Below are 27482 nucleotides of genomic sequence, written 5' to 3' on the forward strand. Positions count from 1 at the left end.
CTGCACAGGTTCAGCAGACACCACTAACCACCCAGAGCAGGGAGGAAAGCACTTGACTTGCGCACAGCACCGCTGAGCGCAACACTCCTCACATGTGGTCCAGTGGTGCCTTGTGCTGACTGGCGCTATCTGGTTCTAACGATCGTGTGGAGAGCGGGAGGCTCTGTGGCACATAGGTTATGACACTACTGGCGCTGACTCTATCTCCCTAAACCCTAACTCATACACAAACAAGGGTAGGGGTTTCATAATGAGTCATTCACCAGTCTCATACATCCGTTATCACACACACAACAGAGAAGAACTCAAATTAACTTTTTGATGAAATTGTAATTTTTGTGAGAAACACCTGTAGTTGACACCAGAAGTTTACATAAACTATATAAAAAGAAACATATGCATTCTTTTCACATGAGAATGTTGTAAGGCATTTTTATTACTTACTGCAAAGTCAAAAATTTACATACATTTCATTAGTATTTGGTACCATTGCCCTTAAACTGAATGACTTGAATCAAATGTTGGGATATCCTTCCACAACCTTCTCACAATAGTTGGTCGGAATTTGAGCCCATTCCTCCTGACAAAACTGGTTTAACTGATCCAGGTTTGTAGGACACCTTGCTCGCACCTGCTTTCTCAGCTTTGCCCATAAATTTTTAATAGGATTGAGATCAGGGTTTTGTGCTGGCCACTCCAAAACATTGACTTTGTTATCCTTAAGCTACTTTGTTACCATTTTGGCATTATGCTTCAGGTCATTGTCCATCTGGAAAACCCATTTCCTCCCAAGCTTTAACTTCCTGGCTGATGTCCTGAGATGTATCTTCAGTATAGCCACATAATCTTCTTTTCTCATGATGCAATCCATTTGTGAAGTGCACCAGTCCCTTTTGCAGCAAAACAACCCCACAACATGATGCTGTCACCCCATATTTCATAGTTGGGATGATGTTCTTAGGCTTCCAAGCTTCTCCTTTTTTCCTCCAAATGTAATTATGGTCATTATGCCCAAAAAGTTCAATTTTAGTTAAATCAGCCCACAGGAGTTGTCTCCAAAAATTAAGGCCTGTGTTCCCGTGTGCAATTGCAAACATTAATCTGACTTTTTTATGTTTCTTTTGGAGTAATGGCTTTTTCCTGGCAGAGTGACCTTTCAGCCCATGTTGATAGAGTACTCATTTCAATGTGGATATTGATACAATTTTACCGGCTACCACAATCATCTTCACAATGCTTTTGTCATTGGGTTGATATGCACATGTCAGACCAAAGAACGTTCATATCTGGACACAAAACCCATCTCCTTCATGAGCGGTATGATGGCTGGACATTGCCTGAAGAGTTCTGAGGTGTTGGTGAAGTGGGATGAGAATCCCCGTAGATAAGTAGTAACAAATCACCGCACACTCTTGGGGGATATTTTGCAAAAAGTCTATTACATAACTTGTGGATGCAGTGATAGCACAAATTATCAATATGAAAGTGGTGCAAGAAAAGATTATTTTTAAAGCGACAAGAAAATGAACATTTTGACCCTTACTCATACAATCGCTGTAAACATGTGAAAACCGGTTCAGATGTTCAAGAGGACAATTTGTATATTGCAATAATTACAAATATTTTTTTCCAGCACCACTTCCATACTTATAATTTGTGATTTTGCTGCATTCACAAGTAATGTAATAGACTTTTTGCAAAATATCCACCAAGAATGTGAGATTTGTTATTTCTTACAGAATTGTTTAAAGGCATAGTAATCTTAGTGAATGTAAACTTTTGACTTTGCAGTAAGTAATTCAAATTCCGTAAAACATTCTCTCTCTCTCACTCTCTCTCTCATTAGAGTTGAGCGAAACAGGTCGGTCAGATTCAAAAATCGCAGACTTTCGCCAAAGTCGGGTTTTGCAGATCGAAATCCGACCCTAGCATAAGGTCGGCCATGAGGTCGCCGATCAGCGCGCCAAAGGCGCGTTTCAAATGATGCTTTCAGCGCCTTTTCTCACCCAATGATGCAGGACGCACACTGTGGGAAACGCGATGACATGCGCAGCAGCCAGCACCATCTTAGAGAATGGCATTGAAGTGATTGGCTGGCTTTGTGTGGCATCACAGTGGGTATAAAAGGCTCTGAACGCCGACCGCCATCTTACTTCTGCCGATCTTAAAATAGAGAGGGGTGCTGCTGCTGATTCTGAACAGGGAGAGCATTAGGCAGGGAAGAAGAAAAAAAACTGCTTCTGCTGATAGCGCTTTTCACTGTACAGTTAGCGTGCAGTGAAAGGGGAGGATTTTTGTTGTGTGCAGCAGCGCTGGTGGTGATTAGGCTGCATTTTAAGGCTACCTGCTAGCTGCATTGCTGTGTGCGCACTGCTGTTCAAACTGCTTTTTTCAAAGCACTCCAAATTTTATTATTTTGTCCTGGTGAGTTACTGAGCGTTCATTTTTTCACACACCGTCTAGCGGTGTACGCTCCTCACACACTACCGTGTACCGGCTGGTATCACGGACAAATAGAAGCTATCTGGGTGTGACTCTGGAAGAAAAAGCCGAGGAGTTTGTCCATTTTTCCAGACCTACACCTTAGAATCGTGTCCATTTTTCAAACAGTTTCATATATCTGCTGTTTGAGTACGGTTAAAACTAGACAGAGGCAGCGTGTGTCAGTCCGTATACAAATACACGGAGCTTGACAATTTTCCATACAGACACCGTCTAGCAGTCTACGCTCCTCACACACTACCGAGTACCAGCTGGTATCACGAACAAATAGAAGCTATCTGGGTGTGACTATGGAAGAAAAAGCCGAGGAGTTTGTCCGTTTTTCCGGACATACACCTTAGAGTCGTGTCCATTTTTCAAACAGTTTCGTATATCTGCTGTTTTTACGGTCAAAACTAGACAGAGACAGCGTGTGTCAGTCCATATACAAATACACGGAGCTTGACAATTTTCCATACACACACCGTACAGCGGTGTACGCTCCTCACACACTACCGTGTACCGCCTTCTAGCACGGAAAAATAGAATCTACCTGTGTGTGACTCTGGAAAAAAGAGCCGAGGAGTTTTTCCATTTTTCCAGACCTCCACCTTAGAGTCCTGTCCATTTTTCAAACAGTTTTGTATATCTGCTGTTTGATGACGGTCAAAACTAGACAGAGACAGCGTGTGTCAGTCCGTATACAAATACATGGAGCTTGACAATTTTACATACACACATCGTATAGAGCTGTCTGATTCTCCAACAGTATTGTATATCTGCCATTTGCATTACAGTCACTTTTATACCTAGTCAGCGTGTGTGTGTGACACTCCGTAAATACATATACGGAGATTGTTAGTTGCACAAAAAGTGCATACAGCTCTACACTTCTGATACAGTTCCGTATATCTGCTTGTTTGATTACGGTCCAATACATACTGTGAGAGCATCTGTGACTAACATAATATATACGTTTATTTAATTTGTTTAATACACCTTACACAGCTGGACGCTCCTCATACAGTACCATCTCTCTGCTGGTATTTTTGGTACATTTTCCTAAACATGAGGAAGTGTGGTGGAAGAGGCCGCAGACATGGGCAGGGGGGCACAGCTGGTACTGATGGTGGTGGTGCATCGGCTGGTTCTCGCAAAAGCACAATAGCAGCTAAGGCAGGAGGTGTTGAGTTTGCGTCTTCCTCTGGCCCAAGAAGGTCTGTAAGGTTGCCTTTTCTTGGAGTAGGAAAACCGCTTTTAAAGCAGGAGCATCAAGAACAGGTTTTGGCGTACATTGCCGAAACAGCCATCACCTCTATTGCCTCCTCTTCTGAACGGTCGAAACCTGCAAGCACGGAGTCGTCAGTGCAGAGTTCTGGTCATAAAAAACCCCTTTCCTTGTGTCCTTCACCCCCACCAAAAGTTAAGGATGCAGCAGCCCACACTTCAGATTACACTATGGAGCTTTTTTCACATACCATGCCTGGGTTATCCAGTCAAATCCTGAATTCCACAGTCCAAGATGAATCTGACATGGAGTGCACTGATACACAGCCACTGCTAGATGATTCTACTGGTACATTGACCCACAGCACTACATTGCCCTCGCAGTCTTTTGAGCCAGAATCTGACCCTGATGAAACCCAGGTGCCCCTACCGGCATACTATACCACCTTACATGGTGACACAGAGGAAGGTAAAGAGGAAGGTGCAGATGACTTTGAAGAGGAGGTGATGGATGACCCAGTTCTGGACCCGGATTGGCATCCATTGTTGGAGGAAGGTGGCACTGGCAATAGTTCAGAAAAGGAGAAGGATCCGCAGCAGGCATTGACATCGCAGCAGCAGTTATCTAGCAGGCCCGTAGCTGTCCTAAAACGTGGAACAAAAACTAAAAGACTTGCAGGACAGCTTGACCAGATGGTCAACTTAGCACAGCCTGCAAGGTCAGAAAATGTTTACCATAGTAGGAAGAGTGCAGTGTGGCACTTCTTTGTCCAAAATCCTACTGATGAGGCAAAGGTTACCTGTAAGAAGTGCGGAAGGACCTTTAGCCAAGGTTAACAACTCAGAAATTTCAATACCAGTTGCATGCTTAGACATTTAATCAACATGCACTTGCAAGCGTGGACGGACTACAAAACCTCAGGTATCACATGTGCACCTGCTACGACTGAAGGTAACCAACAACGCTCCATCGCTACCCCCACTGTAAGACCACCGCCACCATTACGCACACCACCAGCACTAAATGTGGCGGTGTCGTCACAAGGCCAAAGCACTCAGGGAATCACAATGGTTTTGCAACACAACACTGAATCTAGGCCATCACTACCAATACCATCACCAACTCCCTCTCACTCCATCCGGTCCACTGCTACTTCCCCCATATACAGCTCTCCAGTCCAGCTCACCCTATCAGACACTGAGTAGGACAAGAAAGTACTCACCCTCTCATCTGCGTAGACTTTGTTTGAATGCCTACATTGCCAAACTAATCTCATTGGAGATGATACCCTACCATTTGGTTGACAGCGAAGCTTTCCGTGACCTCATGGCCTACGCTGTCCCACGCCAAGACCTACCCAGTCGGCACTTCTTTTCTCGAAAAACCATCCCTGCCCTCCACCGGCATGTGAAAGACCGCATTGTCCATGCACTAAAACAGTCAGTGAGTGGAAAGGTGCACCTCACAACAGATGCATGGACCAGTAAGCATGGCCAGGGCCGTTACGTGTCCATCACTGAGCACTGGGTTAATGTGGTGGATGCAGGCTCCACTGGGGACAGTGTCGGTGGAACAGTGCTGCCTAGCCCACGGTATAGGAAACAGTTGGCTGTAGGCTTTCGATCCTCCTCCTCCTCATCTATCAGCGAAAGCTTGTCCACAGAGCGAAGTCGCACAAAGCACTACATCTGCAGCTGGCAGTGTTGCACACGAGGTGTCCCACTATTTGTCATGATCCAGGTTGGATCTGACAGAGTAAATGCTCAAAGTAACCTTTTTTTTCCCTTGGCTGTGTGCCAAAGGTGGTTTTGCCCCCAGTGGTCATTAGGGCCACTGCACTGTGGTGATTTCAGTTGTAGCTTTCCCCCCGGTGGCCATTAGGGTCATTGCACACTGGTTACCTTACTTTGTGCACTTAATTATGTAACAGGTGTGGTAGCTCTAAAAGAGAGTATCAGGTGTGTTAATCACTGTTGGTGATAAAGTATTCATTTGCAAGCAAGCCTGGGTGAAGGATGGAGCTAAAGGAGAGTCACGGGCAGCTCAGAGATTCCTGGAGTGTCAGCTATGGTGTCTGCAAGGAGTGCTGGCATGGTGTGGTGGAGTCGCAGCTATGATGTCAGCAAGGAGTTCGTGCATGGATTGGTGGAGTGGCAGCTGCGGTGTAGAGCTGCACTCAAAATGCTGGACATTGTTGCTGAGAGCTGGACTCATGCATGCTGGACTTTTTGGCAGAAAAGCTGGACTCATTTGCGGACAGCTGCACGCAGGTGTGGACTCTGTTTGCTCCAAGGCTGCACTATGATGCTGAGAAGGTCCATTTCTGGACAGCGCACCCAGATGTCGGACACGGTGGAGGAAAAGATGCACGCAGGTGGTGGGCTCTGTTGCAGGGAGCGTAAGCTATGGAGCAAAGCTAAGTGGTGTTCCCCTGTTTTGTCACTTTTCCCTATGTGTGTTTAGTGTAGTGGTGGTGGGATTAGTTTCTGCACCGACCAATTCACTAGTGACGGTTTAGCTGCAGGGCGAGTCAGGGATTTGAGGTTCCTGATCGTCGCCTGGTGCAGAACCGGCCTAGGGAACGCTTGGAGTGTAGAGACACTGACTCAGGGGAGTGCAGGAGGTCTCCACTTCCCCGTTTCCCTATCGCAGGGCCACCATTGTTATTGTTACCCAGGTTTTCCCTATTTCCTTTGTCTTATTGTATTAGTTACGGGCCTGCGGGCCGTGTCACATAGGACAATTACAAGTGCCTGCTGGCCGTGTCACTCAGGACGGGGCACGTGACACTATCGAACAGCTAGTGGTAAGTGTCAGCAGGCTGTGTTAAAGATGATGTCTTTGGGCGACAACAGACACACCGTGGAGGTACTGGCCGACTACTTGCAGTGACAAACAGAGTCATGGCTGGGCAGTCTACATCTTGAGGCAGGCAAGGTAGTCAGTGATAATGGCCGTAATTTTGTGGCAGCCATAGCCTGTGCAAAACTCACACATATACCTTGCCTGGCTCACACTTTGAACCTGGTGGTGCAGTGCTAACTTAATAATTATCCGTAGTTAACATCCCTGCTCCATAAGGTGCGAAGACTGTGCTCGCACATCCGTCGCACGGCCATACACTCCAGTCGTATGCAGAAGCTGCAGCGATTGCTCCACCTCCCCAAGCACCGCCAAATCATAGATGTTGCAACAAGGTGGAACTCCACGCTGCACATGGTTGAGAGGCTGTGCGAACAGAGGCATTTGTAGGAGGATACACAGGCAGGCAGTTTGAGGGAAGACATGGAATTGTCGGGTGTGCAGTGGTCAAAGCAGAAAGACCTCTGTAAAGTCCTTCAGTGTTTTGAGGAATGCACATGGCTGGTAAGCGCAGACGACACCATCATAAGCATGAGCATCCCACTTATGCATCTGCTCATGCAAAGTTTGATGCACATTAAGGATCAGACGTCTGCAGCGGAGGAGGAGGGAAGCCTTGATGACAGTCAGCCATTGTCTGGTCAGGGAACTGTCCTGGACAAGGCGGAGGAAGAAGAGGAAGAGGAGGAGGATGAGGGGGATGATTATTTTGGGCAGGAGGATGTTTCTCAGGGGGCAAGAAAAAATGTTGGCATTCCAAGGTCAGGTACAGTGTTTGTGCGTGACTGTAGGGATGTGGATTTGCCAGAAACTGCTCCTCCACCCACCACGGGCAGAGCATCATTGACACCTGGAACATTGGCCCACATGTGCAATTATGCCTTGCGGATCCTAAAAAGGGACCCCCACATTGCCAAAATGATGAGGGATGACGACTACTGGCTGGCCAGCATCCTCGATCCACGCTACAAAGGCAAATTACACAACATCATGCCACAGGAGAACCTATAGATAATATTGGCAAACAAACAAGCAACTCTGGTAAACCGTTTGAGGCTTTCCCAGCACACAGCAGCGGTGCTGGTTCTCCCACGAGCCATTGTGGGCACAATGGAAAAGGTGTTCGTGGTGCACACAGCAGAAGTGGCATTGGAGACAGGGGTTTAAAGACCATGTTGTGGAATGATTTCTCAAGTACCACTCACATGACTGCTAATACTGCATCGATTAAAAGTGACAGGAGGCAGCAGTTGTCAACTATGGTTACAATCTACTTTTCCTCCCATATCGATGTTCTCCCTCACAGGTCATTCCCCTTTGACTATTGGACCTCTAAACTGGATGCCTGGCCTGAATTGGCACAATATGCCTTACAGGAGCTCGTTTGCCCTGCTGCTAGTGTGTTATCTGAAAGAGTCTTCAGTGCTGCTGGATCAATCATGACAGATAAAAGGACCCGTCTGTCGACCCGAAATGTTGATGATCTAACCTTCATTAAAATGAACCATGCATGGGTTTCAAAAGATTTTGTCCCATCTTCCCCTGATGACACATAGGTTACCAGAAAAGTGCCTCGCTTTTTTCCTCCTCTTCCTCGGACTTGCCCAATTACGCCCTTTGCAGCAGCTGAATGTCCAGTCAACCCATCAACATATGCCAATTTTTAAACCTCCCAAACTGGGCTACCCACCCCTCCCTCAATGGCTGGGGTCAAGACCTGGCGCACCCGACAAGTGCCGTTGCTCTGAACAGGTGGATGGGCTCACTGATGGCCGACGGCAATGGCACAGGGCCCCTGATAGTACAATACAGTGTCTCAGACGGTGGGAGGGCCCACTCGCCGTCAGACACACCAGCGTACTATGAGGGGCCCTGTGCCTGTACCGTCGACCACGATTGTGCCCCCCCCTGCTTGGTCATGGCCACAGCACTTGCAAGTTGCAATACTTACCTCTCCCTGATCTACCACTGTGTAGTCTGGGCAGTTAAATCCTTCACAGGGACAGCCACTAGAAATTTGGTGTATTGATCAATGATGGTTAAGACGTAGCTATGGCCTGTCCTGCTGGCCTCTACCTTCACATGATCAATGGCTACCATTTAAAATGGATGTCAACTTACAAGTGGATGCAGTGTTGGTTTATGATCACCTTTCACACTCGTGATAGTCACAGACGTGTGACATTCCTGCCACCATTTTTCAATGCCTCCTCTCATGCCAATCCAATAGAATCGCCTACGGCCTGTGACTTCTGTCTTTTGCACTCCAAAATGACCAGACACATCATGATAGGCAGTGAGGACCATGGGTACATCTCTCCCTGTGATCACAATTTGATGGAGATGAGTAACGGTGATGTGATCCACGCTACTGCGATAAAGCAATCCTTTCATCACAAAGAACCTTTTTCGCTTTCTCCACAGACACAGTAATTGAGCGTCTGCATCGCCTCTGCAACATCTACCGGGAGGTTTTCCCACGATGAGTAATTCCAAAATTTCTGCTAACACTCGACTTTGCGTCTATACTTGTATCCATGTTGTTTCCAGTAGCAGAGATTCTGGACTGGCTTACTGAGATTGAAATATATACGAAGATTTAAAAGTAACACAACACTGTATACTGGTGTTCACTATGAATACCTTTCCCTTTTTCTACTTTTTTAATTCTGGTGTAATACATAGTGAGCCTGTGAGTGTCTGTGTTTGACTCCGGAAGTATAGACGGAAATTTAACCCTAGACTGGACACACCTGGTATGTGCTGATACAGTACCTTGTTTCAAAAATTTGTATTAAGGTATCATCTGTAGGATAACCAACTGTGGAGGGGGACCCTCTTCTTGCCGCAGACAAACATGAGACTGAGACAGAGTTTGTATTGAACAGGTCTGTTTTTACTGCCCATCCTTCTGTCGACAACAGCAATTCACCACAGCCGTTTCACATTTCTCTGTACATAGGCTCCGGTACCTTCACTTCCTTTGTTACTATAATCATGGCGTCCTCTGTGGCTCTTCCACTGTGGCTGGTCTAGGCCCAACCACTACAGCGCTGCACCAGTCTGAGCACACCATCTGTATGATATCCCCAGGCTGTCTTTGTCTGTGGCTACCGTCCTCTGGGCCACCCCCCGTGACCGCCTCAACTGTCAGTCCTCTCTGGAGCCTTTCCACTGTCTCTATTTCCTCAGCAGAATTTCCTCTTTACTGTGCTCCCTTCGCTGACTGACTCTTCCAGAACCTTCCCTCAGCCTTTTATACTTCCAATTCTGGTTACTCCGCCCACCAACACCTAACAGTTTCTCTGATCAATGGCAGTTATTCAGTCCCACTCCTACACTCTCCACTGCCCTCCAATGGGCAAGCTAAAACACTGCACCCTTCCTCTTTATCTTAGCGGTTTCACACCTACACTGCACTACACCTGTGCTTCTCACTACAGGCTGGTTTGTCTGTCAGTCCACCTTCCCTACATCATCCATAGTGAGTGAGCGTGTATGGGTCACGCCTTCTATATATACGGTGAATCGGAGAAACAAATTTTTACAATATACTCGATACAGCTTGTATCTTGTTATACAGTACCTTTGTTCGACATTTAGCATTACGGTCAAATCCATACTGTGTAAGCATCTGAGAGTGACTACGGGACTATTTATACGGAGATTTCAATTGTACCCTAAAAAATATATACTTGCTATCTTGTTATCCAGGACCTTTTTTACAACATTTTTTATTATGGTCAAAACCAAACTGAGTGAGCGTCTGAGGGTGACTACTGAAATATATACTTTCAATTTGGCCAACACTGTATACAGCAGAACGCTTCTGATACAGTAACCTTTTTAGCTATTTAGATTCTGGTGTAATCCATAATGAGCCTGTAAACGTCTGTCTGTTACTCCGGCAATATATTTGGAACTTTAAGATTACCCCACCACTGTATACAGCTGTACGCTTGTGTTACATAACCCATTTACAGCTTTTCATATTCTTGTGTAATCCATACTGGGCCTGCCTCCTGAAATGTATATAGAGAATCAGAATGCTTACACTATACTATATATACCTTGTATCTAGTGACACTGTACCCTTTCTCAACTTGTTATTTTATTGGGTAATCCATACTGAGCCTGTGAGCGTCTGTGTATGCCTCATGAAATATATACGGAGATTTACTGTTATCCATAGACTGTATAGAGCTGTACGCTTCTGATACAGTACCATATATCTGCTGGCATTTTGGGTCCATTTTCCAAAACATGAGGAAGTATGGTGGAAGACGACGTGGATGTGGGCATGGAGGGCCACCTGGTACTGATGGTGGTGGTGGTGCATCTGCTGGTAGTGCCAAAAGCACAATAGCAGCTAAGGCAGGAGGTGTTGAGCCAGCGTCATGGTGTAGCTCTGGAAGGCCTGTAAGGCTCCCTTTTCTGGGAGTAGGTAGACTGCTTTTAAAGCCGGAGTATCAGGAACTGTTTGTGGCTTACATTGCTGAAACGACCTCCAGCTCTATTGCCTCCTCTTCTGAAGTTGTAAAAAATGCAAGCACTGAGTTGTAACTGCAGGCTTCTGGTCAGGAGCAGCCCCTTTCCTTGTGTCCATCACCCACACCAAAAGTGAAGGATGTGGAAGCACACACTTCAGATTACGCCATGGAGCTCTTTTCACGTACCATGCCTGGGTTAATTAAAAATAGGGCCCATCATGTACTGGAGCAATGTAAATGGGGCAGAACAGACACTGGAGCAGCATCTAAGGGGCCCATTATACACTGGAGCATAGCAAATGAGGCCCATTATATATGGAGCATTATTAGGGCCCATGATACACTGGAGCATCATCCATGAGGCCCATCATGTACTGGAGCATTGTAAATGGGGCAGATCAGACACTGGAGCAACATCTAAGGGGCCCATTATACACTGGAGTATTACAAATGGAGCCCATTATATATGGAGCATTATGTGGAGCTCATCATATACTGTATGGAACATTATATGTGACTAATTAATTGGTATGGAGAAATATATGGGGCTCATTATTCTGTATGGCGCACAATGTGGTGGCCATAACACTGTATGGAGTAATATACTGTCCTGTTTTTGAACTATTGTATAATTTAAAATAGATCAGTCATGTCATGTAAACAGTGAAGTATGTGTCATTGTACTATACCTATATTTCTGTGGCGTATCGGAGCATCATGAGTTGTGGTATGTGTTAAAGGGGCTCACTGACACTCTTTGGCCCAGGGCACACAAAAACCTGGAGCCAGCCCAACCCCCCCCCCACAACTTTAGCCAAATAACCCCAGTTTTCAATGTGTAACTATTATTAGGAAGTAAATTAAGGTTGACAAGCTTCAGTTATAAAAATTGATGTTTTTGGCATTGAAATGGGCACTGTACGTATGTTTACTGTCTTCTACTCCCTGCCGACTTTGCTTCCCCATTGACTTGCATTGGGTTTCGTGTTTCAGTCAGCCTCCGACTTTTCCCTATAGTCGGCCGATTTTGTTCTACCCGTTTTTTGCAAAAGTCGGGTTTCATGAAACCCGACTCAACCCGAAAAAAGACTAAGTCGCTCATCTCTATCTCTCATTAATCTTGCATTTGACAAACATTAATAATTATGGTAATCCTATTTGACTTAAAATGGTAAAAGTTAATTCTGATTTCATTTCAGATATTGAGAAAAGCTTGCATATGTGTCTTTTTATATAGTGTATGTAAACTTCTGGTTTCAACAGTAAGGCCGGAGTCACACTAGCGAAAAAATCGGACGAATGCAATGTGATAAAAAATTGCATTGCAATCGTCCCAATGTTATTTTATGGTGTCGCTCCCATCATCCGATTTTTTGGGATCTTTTCCTCGGACTGAGACAATCGCAGCATGCTGCGATTGTCACCGATTTTCGGATCGGACTCGCCAATGCAAGTCTATGGGTGCGATAAAAAATCGAATTACAAACGGACGACAAGTGTGACTTGCGATAAAATCGCAAGACTTTTCCAGGTCAACAGGAAATAGCATCAGGCATTGGCAGGAAGCTTTGGCATGTAAATTTCACTGGCACCATAAAAAAAAAACAGGAAGAACGCCTCCACGGATTCCTCCAGCATGTCCACGCATGTAAATGTTGAAATGCTCATAGTTCTGGTCCAGGAGAGGCCAGAACTATGGGACCAGAGAGATCCCCACTATGCTGACCAGGCACGCAAGGAGGCAGTGTGGAGAAGAATCTGTTCCCAGATGTTCACTGGTTATGCGGGCAGACCTTGGGAGGAGCAGGAGCAAATTAGTAAGTTCAATCTTGTCCAAAAATGTACATTGCACTGTAAAAATGTGGACCTATAATTAAAAAGACAAATGTGATATGGTCTATGTAAGTTCCAATATGTGGCCTCCTTGGCCAATTATCTTTATGAAAGTACAACGCCATTAATGTCTGCATATTCTCCCAATATAAATTACCCGTCCCTGACTGGTGGCCCCATTAATATTTTTGGAGAAATATTGCAATCCTTGTTCTCACAACAAATGCAGTGCTCTTCTCCTTGTGTTTTGGTCCCTATGTTAGCCAGTATTTTTTTTTTAAATAATAGATGTTCGCATCCATACATCATTAAGTATGTTGGTTAGAAGGTCCTTTGTAGTAGGCCTGAAACCATTACTCCATTTTGTAGTATTAATGTAGAGCCATCAGAAAGAGAATTCCTATAAGTTTAAATATGGTTGCAGAAGCACATTTAAACTGTTGATTAGAGATGAGCGAATTTGCCTTTTTTTCGGGTCGAGTCGGGTTTCATGAAACCCGACTTTCTCAAAAGTCGGGTGGAACGAAATCGGCCGATTATCGTGAAAAGTTGAAGGCCGACTGAAACACGAAACCCAATGCAAGTCAATGGGGAAGAAAAGTCGGCAGTGAGTGGAGGACAGGAAACACACCTACAGTGCCCATTTTAATGCCAAAAACATCAATTCTTATTACTTAAGCTTGTCAACCTTAATTTACTTTATAATAATAGTTAGGCATTGAAAACTGGGGGTTATTTGGCTAAAGTTGTGGGGGGAGGGCCTGCTCCAGATTTTCGTGGGCCCAGGGCCAAAGAGTGTCAATGGGTTCCTTTAACACATGCCACAATTCATGATCCTCTGATACAGCAGAGAAATAGCGGTATAGTACAATGAAAAATACTTCACTTCTTACATCTCATGACTGATATCCATTTTAAATTCTCCAATAGCTCCAAAAATGGACAGTATATTACTCCATACAGTATTATGGCCACCGCATAGTGCGCTATACAGAGTAATGAGGCCCATATATTTCTCCATACAGAATCATTGGTCCCATATAATGTTTGAAACAGTATATAATGAGCTCCACATAATGCTACAGTATATGATGGGCCCCATGGATGAAGCTCCACTGTGTTATGGGCCCAAATAATGCTCCATATATAATGGGCCCCATTTTTAATGCTCCAGTGCATAATGGGCCCTGTAAATGCTGCTCCAGTGTCTGATGTCCACCTTTGGAATGCTCCAGTGTATGGTGGGCCTCATATATCATTCTCCAGATTATAGTGCTCCCCAAGAATAGCTGTCCCAACATTGAAAACAATTAAATAAGTCTCCTCACTAGGGAATCCCTGTACTAGTCTGGACTCCTCGTCGTCCCCATCTTCCATCTCACTGCACTTGGACTGTTTAGGCAGAGGGCGTACAGACGTGATGTCATCGCGCTCTCTGACCAGAATGTCACTGTCAGGAAATGCGGAAGACGTCATGGCTGTGGAGCAGGGAGAGGTAAGTATTTCAACTTTGCAAGTGCTGTGATCCTGAGCAAGCGGGGGGCCCACTCGCTGGCGACGGCACTGGCACAGGGCCCCTCATAGTACACCGGTGTGTCTGATGGCAGGTGTGCACCCCCACCGTCAGAGACACTTGATTCTACTATGAGGGACCTTGTGCCAGTGCCGTTGCCAAACAGAGTGCCCACCCACCTGTACAGGGCAACGGCACTCGCACGGGTGCGTGCGCCAGGTGGTGACCCCGACACTGTGGGGGGAGGCAGCCCAGTTAGGGAGGTGGAAAAATTTGCATATGTTGATGTTGGACATTCAGCAGCTGAAAATGGAGTAATTGGAGAAGTCCGCGGAAGAGGAGGACAAAAGCAAGCCATTTTTCTGGCAACCTACGTGTCAGCAGGGGAGGGTGGGACAAAATCCTTTGAAACCCATGCATGGTTCATTTTAATGAAGGTTAGATCATCAACATTTTGGGTCGACAGATGGGTCCTTTTCTCTGTCAGGATTGATCAGCAGCACTGAAGACTCGTTCAGATAACACACTAGCAGCAGGGCAAGCGAGCTCCTGTAAGGCATATTGTGCCAATTCAGGCCAGGTGTCAAGTTTACTGGCCCAATAGTGAAAGGGGAATGACCGGTGAGAGAGAACATCGAAATGGGAGAAGTAGTTTGTTACCATAGTTGACAACTGCTGTCTCCTGTCACTTTCGATCGATGCAGTATTAGCAGTCGTGTGAGTGGTACTTGAAAATTCAGTCCACAACATGGTCATGAAACCTCTGTGTCCGACGGCACTTCGGCTGTGTGCACCACGAACACCTCTTTCATGTTGCCACCTACGGCTTGATGGAAAAACATCACCGCCGCTGTGTGCTGGGAATGCCTCAAACCAACGGTTTACCAGAGTTGCTTGTTTGTTAGCCAATATTAGCTCTAGGTTCTCCTGTGGCATGATGTTTTGGAATTTGCCTTTATAGCGTGGATCAAGGATGCTGGTCAACCAGTAGTCGTCAACGTTCATGATTTTGGCAATGTGGGGGTCCCTTTTTAGGATCTGCAAGGCATAATCAGACATGTGGGCCAATGTTCCAGGTGTCAATGATGCACTGCGAGTGCTTGGTAGAGGAGCACTTTCTGGCAAATCCACATCCCTCCAGTCACGCACAAACCCTGTACCTGACCTTACCACGCCAATATTTTTTCTTGTCCCCTGAGAAGCATCCTCCTCCCCAAAATAATCATCCCCATCATCCTCCTCCTCCTCCTCTTCCTCTTCTTCCTCCACCTCGTCCACGAGACTTCCCTGACCAGAAAATGGCTGACTGTCATCAAGGATTCCCTCCTCCTCTTTCTCCTCGGCTGCAGACGCCTGCTCCTTAATGTGCGTCAAAGCTTGCATGAACAGACGCATAAGTGGGATGCTCATGCTTATGATGGCGTCGTCTGCGCTTACCAGCCGTGTGCATTCCTCAAAACACTGAAGGACTTTACAGAGGTCTTTCAGCTTCGACCACTGCACACCAGACAACTCCATGTCTGCGTGCAAACTGCCTGCCCGTGTATCCTCCCACAAATGAATTACAGCCTGCCTCTGTTCGCACAGCCTCTGAACCATGTGCAGGGTGGAGATCCACCTTGATGCAACGTCGATAATTAGGCAGTGCTTGGGAAGGTGGAGCAATCGCTGCAGCTTCTGCATACGACTGGAGTGTACAGGCGACCGGTGGATGTGCAAGCACAGTCTTCGCACCTTATGGAGCAGGGGTGATAACTCCGGATAATTATTGAGGATGCACTGCACCACCAGGTTCAAGGTGTGAGCCAGGCAAGGTATGTGTCTGAGTTTTGAAAGGGCAATGGCTGCCACAAAATTCCAGCCGTTATCGCTAACTACCTTGCCTGCCTCAAGATGTAGACTGCCCAGCCATGACTCAGTTTGTTGCTGCAAGTAGTCGGCCAGTACATCTGTGGTGTGTCTGTTGTCGCCCAAACACATCATCTTCAACACAGCCTGCTGACACTTACCACTAGCTGTTCGATAGTGGGACACCTCGTGTGCAACTCTGGCAGCTGCGGATGGAGTGCTCGTGCGACTGTGCTCTGTGGACGCTTCTGGAGGAGGAGGAGGAGGAGGGTCGAAAGCCTAGCCAACTTTTTCCTATGCCATGGGCTTGGCAGTACTGTCCCACTGATGCTGTCCCCTGTGGACCCTGCATCCACCACATTAACCCAGTGAGCAGTGATGGACACGTAACAGCACTGGCCATGCCTACTGGACCATGCATCTGTTGTGAGGTGCACCTTTCCACTCACTGATTGCTTGAGTGCATGGACAATGTGGTCTTTCACATGCACGTGGAGGGCTGGGATGTCTTTTCGCGAAAAGAAGTGCCGACTGGGTAGGTCATAGCGTGGTACTGCGTAGGCCATGAGCTCGCGGAAAGCTTTGCTTTCAGCAAACCGGTAGGGCATCAGCTCTAACGAGATTAGTTTGGCAATGTGGGTGTTCAAAGCCAGTGTACGCGGATGAGAGGATGAGTACTTTCTTGTCCTACTCAAAGTCTCTGGTAGGGTGAGCTGGACTTGAGAGCTGCATATGGTGGAACTAGCATTGGACATGGCGGACTGAGAGAGGGTTGGTGATGTTGATGGTGTTGGTGGTGTTGCTGATGGCCTAGATTCAGTCTTTTATAGCAATAACATTGTGATTCCATGACTGCTTTGCCCTTGGGACGACACCTCGACATTTGCTGCTGGTGGTGTGCGAACCGGTGGGCTTACAGTGGGGGAAGCGATGTAGCGTTGCTGACTACCTTCATTCGGAGCAGGTGCACATGTGGTACGTGAGGTTTGGTAGTCTGTCCACGCTTGCAAGTGCATGGTGGTTAAATGTCTAAGCATGCAACTGGTATTCAAATTTCTCAGATTTTTCCCTCGGCAAAAGGTCTTTGCGCACTTCTTAGGCTAGTTTCACACTTGCTTTTTTTTGCAGCGCGTTTTTCCCGCAAAAAAACGCATTGAAAAAACGCATACAAAAGCATACAACTGCTGCGTTTTTTTCAAGCATTTTTATGAGCATGCATGAAAAAAACGCAGCGTTTTTATGCGTTTGTATGCGTTTTTAGTGCGTTTTTACCGCGTTTGCGTTTTTTTCCAACATTAGTTGGCCCCTCACACTAACCCAAACCATGACTTTACTAACCCTAACCCTGACCCTAACCCTAACCCTAACCCTAACCCTGACCCTAACCCTTAACCAAAAGATACTAAACCCTAACCCAAACCCTAAACCCTAACTAACCCTAACCCTGACCCTAAACCTAACCCTGACCCTAACCCTAACCCTAACCCTAACCCTAACCCTGACCCTAACCCTAACCCTGACCCTAACCCTAACCCTAACCCTGACCCTAACCCTGACCCTAACCCTAACCCTAACCCTGACCCTGACCCTAACCCTAAGCCTTAACCAAACCATACCCTGATCCTAACCCTAACCCTAACCCTAACCCTGACCCTAACCCTAACCCTAACCCTAACCCTGACCCTGACCCTAACCCTAACCCTTAACCAAACCATACCCTGATCCTAACCCTAACCCTAACCCTAACCCTGACACTAACCCTAACCCTAAACCTGACCCTAACCCTGACCCTAACCCTAACCCTGACCCTGACCCTAACCCTAACCCTTAACCAAACCATACCCTGATCCTAACCCTAACCCTAACCCTAACCCTGACCCTAACCCTAACCCTAACCCTTAACCAAACCATACCCTGATCCTAACCCTAACCCTGACCCTGACCCTAACCCTAACCCTAACCCTAAACCCCCTTAACTAACCCTAACTCTAACCCAAACCCCTAAATTCCATTGTCTAAACTAATGGTAAAAAAAACCGCATGTGCAAAAAAACGCATATATAAGCATGCCAATGCGCACATATGCTCACCATAGACTTATAATGGGTGTCTTGCTGTAAAAAAATGCATTGCGCGCGCATGCGTTTTTTTGAGGCAAGTCAGACGCTCAAAAAATGCAACAGGTTGCATTTTGTGCGCCCGAGCGCATACCGCAAAAAAACGCATGCGCGGTAAAAAGCGTACAAACGCATGTGTATGCGCACATAAGAGCATCCCATGCAAAGTATAGGGAAAAAAAACGCATGCGCTATTTAGCGCTAAAATACAGCGAAAAAAAACGCAAATGTGAAACCAGCCTTACAGATAACTTTTGCCTGATCAGTAGGATTTTGTTCAAAAAAGTGCCACACTGCACTCTTCCTACTATGGAAAACATTTTGAGACCTTGCACGCTGTGCTAATTTGACCGTCTGGCCAAGCTGTCCTGCAACTCTTTTGGTTTTTGTAACACGTTTTTGGACTGCTACGGTCCTGAAAGATTACAGCTGTTGCGATGTCGCTGCCTGCTGCGGATCCTCCTCCTCCTCTTCTGAGCTATTGGCAGCGGCACCCTCTTCCCCCAATGGATGCCAATATGGGTCAACAACTGGGTCATCCATCATCTCCGCTTCAATTTCAGGTGCACCTTCCTCTGGGTCACCTTGTAAGGTGGTATAGTATGCGAGAAGGAGCACCTGAGTTTCATCAGGGTCAGATTATGGCTCAGTACACTGCGAGGACAATGTAGTGCTCTGAGTGAATGTACCAGCAGAAAAATCTAGCAGTGGCTGTGCATCAGTGCACTCCATGTCAGATTCATCTTGGACTGGGGAATTCACGATTTGACTTGCTAACCCTGGCATGGTATGTGAAAAGAGCTCCATGGAGTAATCGGTAGTGTGGCCTGCCACATCCTTTACTTTTGGTAGGGGTGAAGGACACAAGGAAAGGTGTTGTTCCTGACCAGGAGCCTCCACTGATGACTCAGTGCTTTTATTTTTTGAAACTTCAGAAGAGGAGGCGAGAGAGCTGGAGGCTGTGTCAGCAATCAAAGCCAAAACTTGTTCCTGAAGCTCCGGGTTTAAAAGTGGTTTACCTACTCCCAGAAAAGAGAGCCTTCGAGGCCTTGTGGAGCCAGACAATGACGCAGGCTCAACACCTCCTGCCTTAGGTGCTATTGTGCTTTTGCCACTACCAACAGATGCAACACCACCACCACCACCATCGGGACCAGCTGGCAACCCCCGCCCACTTCCATGGAGTCTTCCACAATACTTGCTCATTTTTGTGAAAATGTACCCAAAATACCACTGGCTATATGGTACTGTAAAACAAGGTAGAAGATGTATCTACTATTGGTGAGAATTTGAATCTCACTATAGATTTGAGGATGCAGAACTATTGTCTCTGGCCCAGGAGAGATTACACCTCAATGTAACAGGCTGAAATTGGATGGCGTATGACAAGGTGGAGGGTGTCTATAGGATTGGTGAGATTTCGGATCTCACTAGAGATTTGAGGATGCTGACAATGATGCTCTCAGTCCACGTATGGATGCAGGCAGCCTAATAAGCTGGACTGCTGAACAGTGCACACACAAAAGGTTGGAAAAATGAACCATTGGTAACTGTGCAGAAAAGAGGAAGAAAAGTATTTTTGCTTTTAAAAAAGCAGTTTGCACAGCAGTGTGCAAACAGCAATGCAGCTATCATGGAGCCTTATAAGGCAGCCTAATAACCAACAGAGCTGATGCACAAAGATAGAGCCTCTCCTGTCTTTGCACACAAAGTGTTGTCTTGTAAGTGGAAATCGCTAAAAGCAGAAGCAGTTTTTTTGTTCTTCTTCCCTGCCTAATGCTCTCCCTACAGAATCAGCAGCTGCAGCAGCAGCTCTCCCTAATGCTAAGATCGGCATAAGTAAGATGGCGGTCAGTGTGCATGCCCTTTTATAGCCCCTGTGACGCCACACAAAGCCAGCCAATCACTTGCATGCCCTTCTCAAAGATGGTGGTGACCGATGCCTATGTCATCGCGTTGCCCACAGTGTGCGCCCTCCATCGTTGGCTGAAAAAGGGCGCTGGAAGCATCTTTTGAAAAGCGACTTTGGCGCTCTGGTCGCCGACCTCGTGGCCGACCTCACGCTATGGTCGGGTTTCGTTTCATGAAACCCGACTTCAGCGAAAGTCGGCGAGTTTTGAATATGACCGACCCATTTCGCTCAACTCTACTGTTGATAACATAGCCACATGTGTGGTCTGAACACTTGTGTTTTGGTTTACATTGCAGTGACTGATGTGGTGAGGCGCTGGCGCAGCTGTCGGGACACGTATAGGAGGCTTATGGGTGCAGTCTGGCACAGTACTTGAGGGCAATTCCCCGTGGGTACAGGCTGCGTACCAGAGGGGCTCTGCAAATAGTTCTTGATGCAAGCACACCACCCAATAATCCCAGCACTGTGTTTCAGTTTTTGGAAAGATGGCAGCTGTCAGATGAAAATCAAATAGATAGGCTGGTTGGACATGAAGTGTCAACTCAAGCATCCTTGGAACCTCTTCCTCCTCCTCCTCTGCCACGGTTGCCAACACCTCCGCCACGGGTGCCAACACCTCCACCTCAGCCGGCACACATACAGAATGTGGCTCCACAGGTCCAATATATGGGCCAGGGCGCACATGCACAATATGGCAACTTTAACTTACCCAATGTTGGAGAGTGGCCACAACATGGGTATGTTAAACATGGCCATATTGGGGGATATGGGCAATTTCGGTAGCCCTACCATCAGGACTACCCCCAACAATTTCCTAATTACCCCTACCTAATCCCACAAATTGATCCTGCCAGGATGCAACAGATGCCAGAGCCAACTGGCAGCGCACAGGGGGACAGTGATTTGGCCCATCAACCAAGGCCAAATATCCAAGCAGGACCCCTACCTTCACACCCTCAACCTACCATAACTTGTAGGTTTGGCTTTGTTACTGTTTTTTTTTCTGTTTTATACAGTGTGTATATTTTTGGGGTCAGATTTGGGTATAATAATGTGCTGCTAACATTATGCCATATGTTACTAATATGGTTATTTTCTTTTGGCATTAAAAAAAAGAAAAACAAGTAATAAACTTTTTAAAATTCACAATGTGTGCTTGTTCATGTTTGGACATGTTCTGTAATGTGTTAGATACATCTTAAACACTAAAGTAGTCACAAAAAACACACAAAAGGTCATGCCAAAAATCTTTATGAGAACACAACACAACCAAACCACTACATAGATAAGGCATCATCTTGCCAGGGAGTAGCACCCTGAGGTGTAAGAAATTAAGTAGTGAACACATCACGTACTTTGAATCCCGAGATTGGACGACGGGGTGGGTTCACAAGTGGCCTAGGCCTACACACATTGCCAGACTCAACTTCAGCATCATCATGTGAGGGGCAATCATGAATTTGTGTGAAGTTATGTAGGACCACACAGGCTTTAATAACTTCATTCACATTAGCTTCACTCAGCTGAATGGTCGACTGTAGGACCCTCCATTTGGCCGAAAGAATACCAAAGGTGCACTCCACCAGTCGCCGAGCACGTGATAGGCGCAAGTTAAATATTCGACGCCGGTGGTCAAGGTTTCGTCGTGGATATGGCCTCATGACTTGTCAGTTCAATTGAAACGCCTCATCTGCTACAAGAACATAAGGCACCGGTTCCAGATTTGAATCTGGAAGCTGACGTGGTGGTGGTAGGTCCAGCTGATTATTACGCAGCTGCCGACCCATAATGGAATAATTGAAAACTCTGGAGTCTCCAGTTCTTCCATAGACCCCAATATCTACAATTATAAACCTGTAGTGAGTGTCGACCAGGGCCAACAATACTACAGGAAAATATTGTTTAGAATTATGGAATTGAGACCCTGAGTTCGGCAGCTCACGCACACGGATGTGCTTCCCATCCATGGATCCAATACATTGTGGAAACTGGCACATGGCCTCAAATCCACAGGAGATATGCAACCAGTCTGCCATTTTGGGCTCCGGCATTACCACATGATGGAGTCTGGACCAGATTTCTGAGCAGGTAGACCGGACAATGCCAGATATTGTGGATTTCCCGATTAAAAATTCTAAATGCAGACCAGCATATGAAAGGTCAGTTGAAATGAAGCTAAAAAGCAAAGAAAAAAACATGAGTACACAGCCCAACAAACAACAGATAAAGCTTTAAACAAAGTTATAGTGTATCAATTGTAAAGTATGCATGGTCAACATTAAATTACATGCCATGGCTTGGTTCAGTAATACACAAGCATATAATGTATCTTAGGAAATGTGCTTGTAAATATATAATATTAAAGGACAAAAATCTATAAGAATCAAGGTCTGGAAATATGCTGCTTCACACATCATCAACATATTGCTTTAAGACATACTCTAAGGTGAGGAGAAGTCGCTCCTCTGCATAAATTGCTTTGCGCATCCTCGTGTCCTGAAACGTGATCCCAGGGTGCACAATCTCCAGCAAAAGATCAAGTGTAGCAAGGCTCATCCGACAATATTGAAAGAACTTCTCCGGATGGCTACGCAGAGATGTATAGAGACGGTGGAAATGGCCTTTAGATATCCTGTGCAACAAAAGCGGATGAACCCACATTCATCTACGCCTCCTCGGATCAACAATCACAGGTTATGGCTCACCAAAACATCAGAATATAACCCAATAGAAAAGAACATGCTCAGTGGTGTTAAAAGTCAGCCTGTCTGTCATGTTTAGCACAAAGCATAGATAACCAAATCCAAGCACTGACTCTATGGCAAAGGTAGCAGGCTCCCACCTGTTGTAGAGCCCATAAATATAGGGCTGGATGATGATTTAAATTAGTTTCAGGCCTAAAAACCGTTATTTGTCCATTTTGCAAGCCTCTGAGAAAATATCGCCAGACTGATGTCAAACGGATGCTTACATGCGAATAAAATCGGATCATCGCAGGAAATTCGGAAGACAGACGGATCACTGTTCAAGAAACATTTGTCCAATGTTGGTCCATAAAAATCGAACCTTTTTTTATCGTTGTGTGTGACTCCGGCCTAACACTCCAAAAAGAGTTTAAACCTTTTTCTAGATTTAATTACTCACCCATAGAGTATTATGTGCCTTGCGGTACAAGATGGTGTTATATCATATTCCAAAAAAGCATTGAAAACATTTTTTGGACTCAATTAATGATCCATAGTGTATTAGGTGCTTTCTGACATTTTGGTGGTATATAACACTTCAAAAAAGCTGTGAAAACTATTTATGGATTCAATTAATCATCCATAAAGTATTAGCTGCTTTCTGTTACATTTTATTGGTATATAACACTCCAAAAAAGCATTGAAAATTTTTTCTAGATCCAGTTAGTTATCAATAGAGTATTAGCTTCTTTCTGTTAAATTTCAGTGGTGTATAACACTACAAAAAAAATGTTAATTTTTTTTCTAAATTAAATTTGTCATCCATAGAGTATTGCATGCTTTGTGTTATATTACGTTGGCATCTAAAACTGAAAAAAAGTTAAATTTTTTTCAGGATTTAGTCATACATACAGTTTAATGTGGTTATTGTAATATTATGGTGGTTTATAAAAGCAAAAAAAACTGTTCCAAATTTTTTTCTAGATTCAATTAGTCATTCATACAGTTTAATGTTGCATTTAACAGTTAATGTTACATTACGAAGGTGTATAAAACTCCAAAAATAGTTATTTTTTTTCCTTGATTCAATTAGTCATCTATACAGTTTAACAATGGTATTGTTACATTACAATGGAATATAACACTGCAAAAAGCCATTCAAATTTTTTTCCTGGATTCAATTAGGCATCCATGCAGTTTAACATGCTTTGTGTAAAATTATGGTGGATTAAATTTTTTACAAACCACTTGGCCTTACTCACAGTTCACAAAATATTTTTGTTTTTCAAAAATTGACTATTGTCATACACTATCATTCCAAATTTTGGGGTCACCCAGACAATTTTGCGTTTACCATGAAAACTCATACTTTTATTAATCAAATGAGTTGCCAATGAATTTAAATTCTAGTCCAGATATTGACAAGGTTCAAAAAAAGATTTTTATTTGAAATAATAATTTTCTCCTTCAAGCTTTGCTTTCAACAAAGAATGCTCCCTTTGCACCAATTACAGCATTGCAGACATTTGGCATTCTAGCAGTTAATTTGCTGAGGTAATCTGGAGAAATTTTAGCCGATGCTTCCAGAAGCCCCTCCCACATGTTGGTTTGGCTTGATGAGCGTACACCACTATACGGTGTCTGTATGGAAAATTGTCAATCTCCGTCTATTTGTATTCGGACTGACACATGCTTTCTCTGTCTAGTTTTGACCATCATCAAACAGCAGATATACGAAACTGTTTGAAAAGCAGACAGCACTCTAAGGTGTAGGTCTGGAAAAATGGAAATACTCCTCGGCTTTTTTTTCCAGAGTCACACACAGATAGCTTCTATTTGTCCATGATACAAGGCGGTACACGGTAGTGAGGAGAGTACACTGCTATACGGTGTCTGTATGGAAAATTGTCAATCTCCTATTTGTATACCGACTGACACACGCTTTCTCTGTCTAGTTTTGACCGTCATCAAACAGCAGATATACAAAACTGTTTGAAAAGCGGACAGCACTCTAAGGTGTAGGTCTGGAAAAATGGAAAAACTCCTCGGCTTTTTTTCCAGAGTCACACACAGATAGCTTCTATTTGTCCGTGATACAAGGCGGTACACGGTAGTGTGTGAGGAGCGTACACCGCTATATGGTGTCTGTATGGAAAATTGTCAATCTCCATCTATTTGTATAGGGACTGACACGTGCTGTCTCTGTCTAGTTTTGACCGTACTCAAACAGCAGATATATGAAACTGCTTGAAAAATGAACAGCACTCTAAGGTGTAGGTCTGGAAAAATTGAAAAACTCCTCGGCTTGTTCTTCCAGAGTCACACCCAGATAGTTTCTATTTGTCTGTGATACCAGCCAGTACACGGCAGTGTGTGAGGAGCGTACACTGCTATATGGTGTGTGAAAAAATGAACGCTCAGTAACTCACCAGGACAAAATAATAAAAGTTGGAGTGCTTTGAAAAAAGCAGTTTGAACAGCAGTGTGCACACAGCAATGCAGCTAGCAGGTAGCCTTAAAAGGCAGCCTAATCACCATCAGCGCTGCTGCACACAACAAAAATCCTCCCCTTTCACTACACGCTAACTGTACAATGAAAAGCGCTATCAGCAGAAGCGATTTTTTTTCTTCTTCCCTGCCTAACGCTCTCCCTGTTCAGAATCAGCAGCAGCACCTCTCCCTATTCTAAGATCGGCAGAAGTAAGATGGCGGTCGGCGGTCACAGCCTTTTATACCCACTGTGACGCCACACAAAGCCAGCCAACCACTTCAATGCCCTTCTCTAAGATGGTGGTGGCCGCTGCCCATGTCATTGCGTTGCCCACAGTGTGCGTCCTCCATCATTGGCTGAGAAAAGGCGCTGGAAGCATTATTTGAAACGCAACTTTGGCGCTCGGCGACCTCATGCCGACCTCACGCTATGGTTGGGTTTCGATCGGCAAAACCCGACTTTGGCAAAAGTCGGCGATTTTTGAATCTGACCGACCTGTTTCGCTCAACTCTAGTTATGACTCTTGGAAGAAGGGGAGGAAAAAACAAAAACAAAAAATGGACGTGGTTAAAACAGAGCATTGAATAGCTAATTCTCATTCAAAAAGCATATTTTACTCTAACAGCTACTAATGAAGAAACCGACTTTCACGACTGCAATGTATTTGATTTTTGGTGAATGCAAATGGGATTCAAATTGCAAATCAATAAGTGAGGATGATTATTAATCAAAACTGAAGTTTGCCAAAGGGAATCTTACTTATATAATTACATTCAGACTATAATGAATGCTCTGATCGGCGACCTCATGGCCGACCTCACGCTATGGTCGGGTTTCGATCGACGAAACCCGACTTTAGCTAAAGTCGGCTATTTTTGAATTTGACCGACCCGTTTCGCTCAACTCTAATCATGACTATTGGATGATAGAAACAGATTCAAGTGCTTCACAGGATCAAAGAAATCCATTTTCACTGGAATCAATCCCATCCTCATCTATTGTTAGTCAATGTGCCATCCCTTTAGAAGATGCATTAGAAGTTGCAGCAAGAGGCATAAAGACACACAGAGAATGAAGTGCAAGCAGGTGTCATGAAGACAATGATTAACAATGAAGGTCTCTATAACAATGTGGTGAACCTGAATAACTATATTCAAGATGAGGACTCATGATCGGTGTTATCCAGAGGTTTGAATTTCTGCTTCCCTGAATAATTTGACTTTACTGAATTTAGAATCAATCTATTAAAGTCTATTAGAAAAACCCATTTCTTTAAATCTTTTAAATCTTTTTGTCAAATGAATCCTGATTGCCATTAAGGTGATATCCACTGTACTATAGATCCTTTCGGCTTTAGGGTAGGGGATGTCCATAGACATACAAAGGTGTAAGAAACTAGACTTGTTAAGTATTAATGATGACGATGTTGATGATGATATTGTGAATCAGGAGGTGCAAGTTAAACCCTTCATAAGTGGAACTAGCTTCTCTTATATACCCCAGGTGACAGCAGGTAATGTAATTTATCTTTTTGAGGATTAGGTGACAGGGATATTGAAGCCTTAATTTATCCAGAAATACCATATAACCTAAGTGAGGAGCAATTTGATTCCTTAGGAAATATTAAAGGAGGGGATGATGTGATGATAAGTGAAGCAGACAATAGGAGGAATATTGCGTTATTGACCAAAGATTATTACCGTATATAAAAGAAGCCCATAGACAATAAATTATGTTGCAAAGAGCTCCTCGGAGTGTTCTAGTGTGGGATCGCTAGTCTTCTGGGACTCAACGTGGTGGAAGGAAAGAGCATCAGGATGATGATACTCCCATCAGCCTCCACCTGCTCTCACTGTTATTAGCGGCAGCAGGCATAGGCTAATGGGATCAGTAATTCCATCAGCCCATGCTACTGACTGGAGGTAAACTTTGACAGCGTGGAAACTGTGGCTCTCTGACCGGTGGTAATGATTTTACCACCGATCAGAAGCATTGTTTGCGGTGCTGTCATGCATATGTTAGC

This window comes from Dendrobates tinctorius, unplaced genomic scaffold, assembly GCF_039654945.1.
Source record: "Dendrobates tinctorius isolate UK_male_01 unplaced genomic scaffold, ASM3965494v1 ptg000163l, whole genome shotgun sequence".
NCBI lineage: Eukaryota > Metazoa > Chordata > Amphibia > Anura > Dendrobatidae > Dendrobates > Dendrobates tinctorius.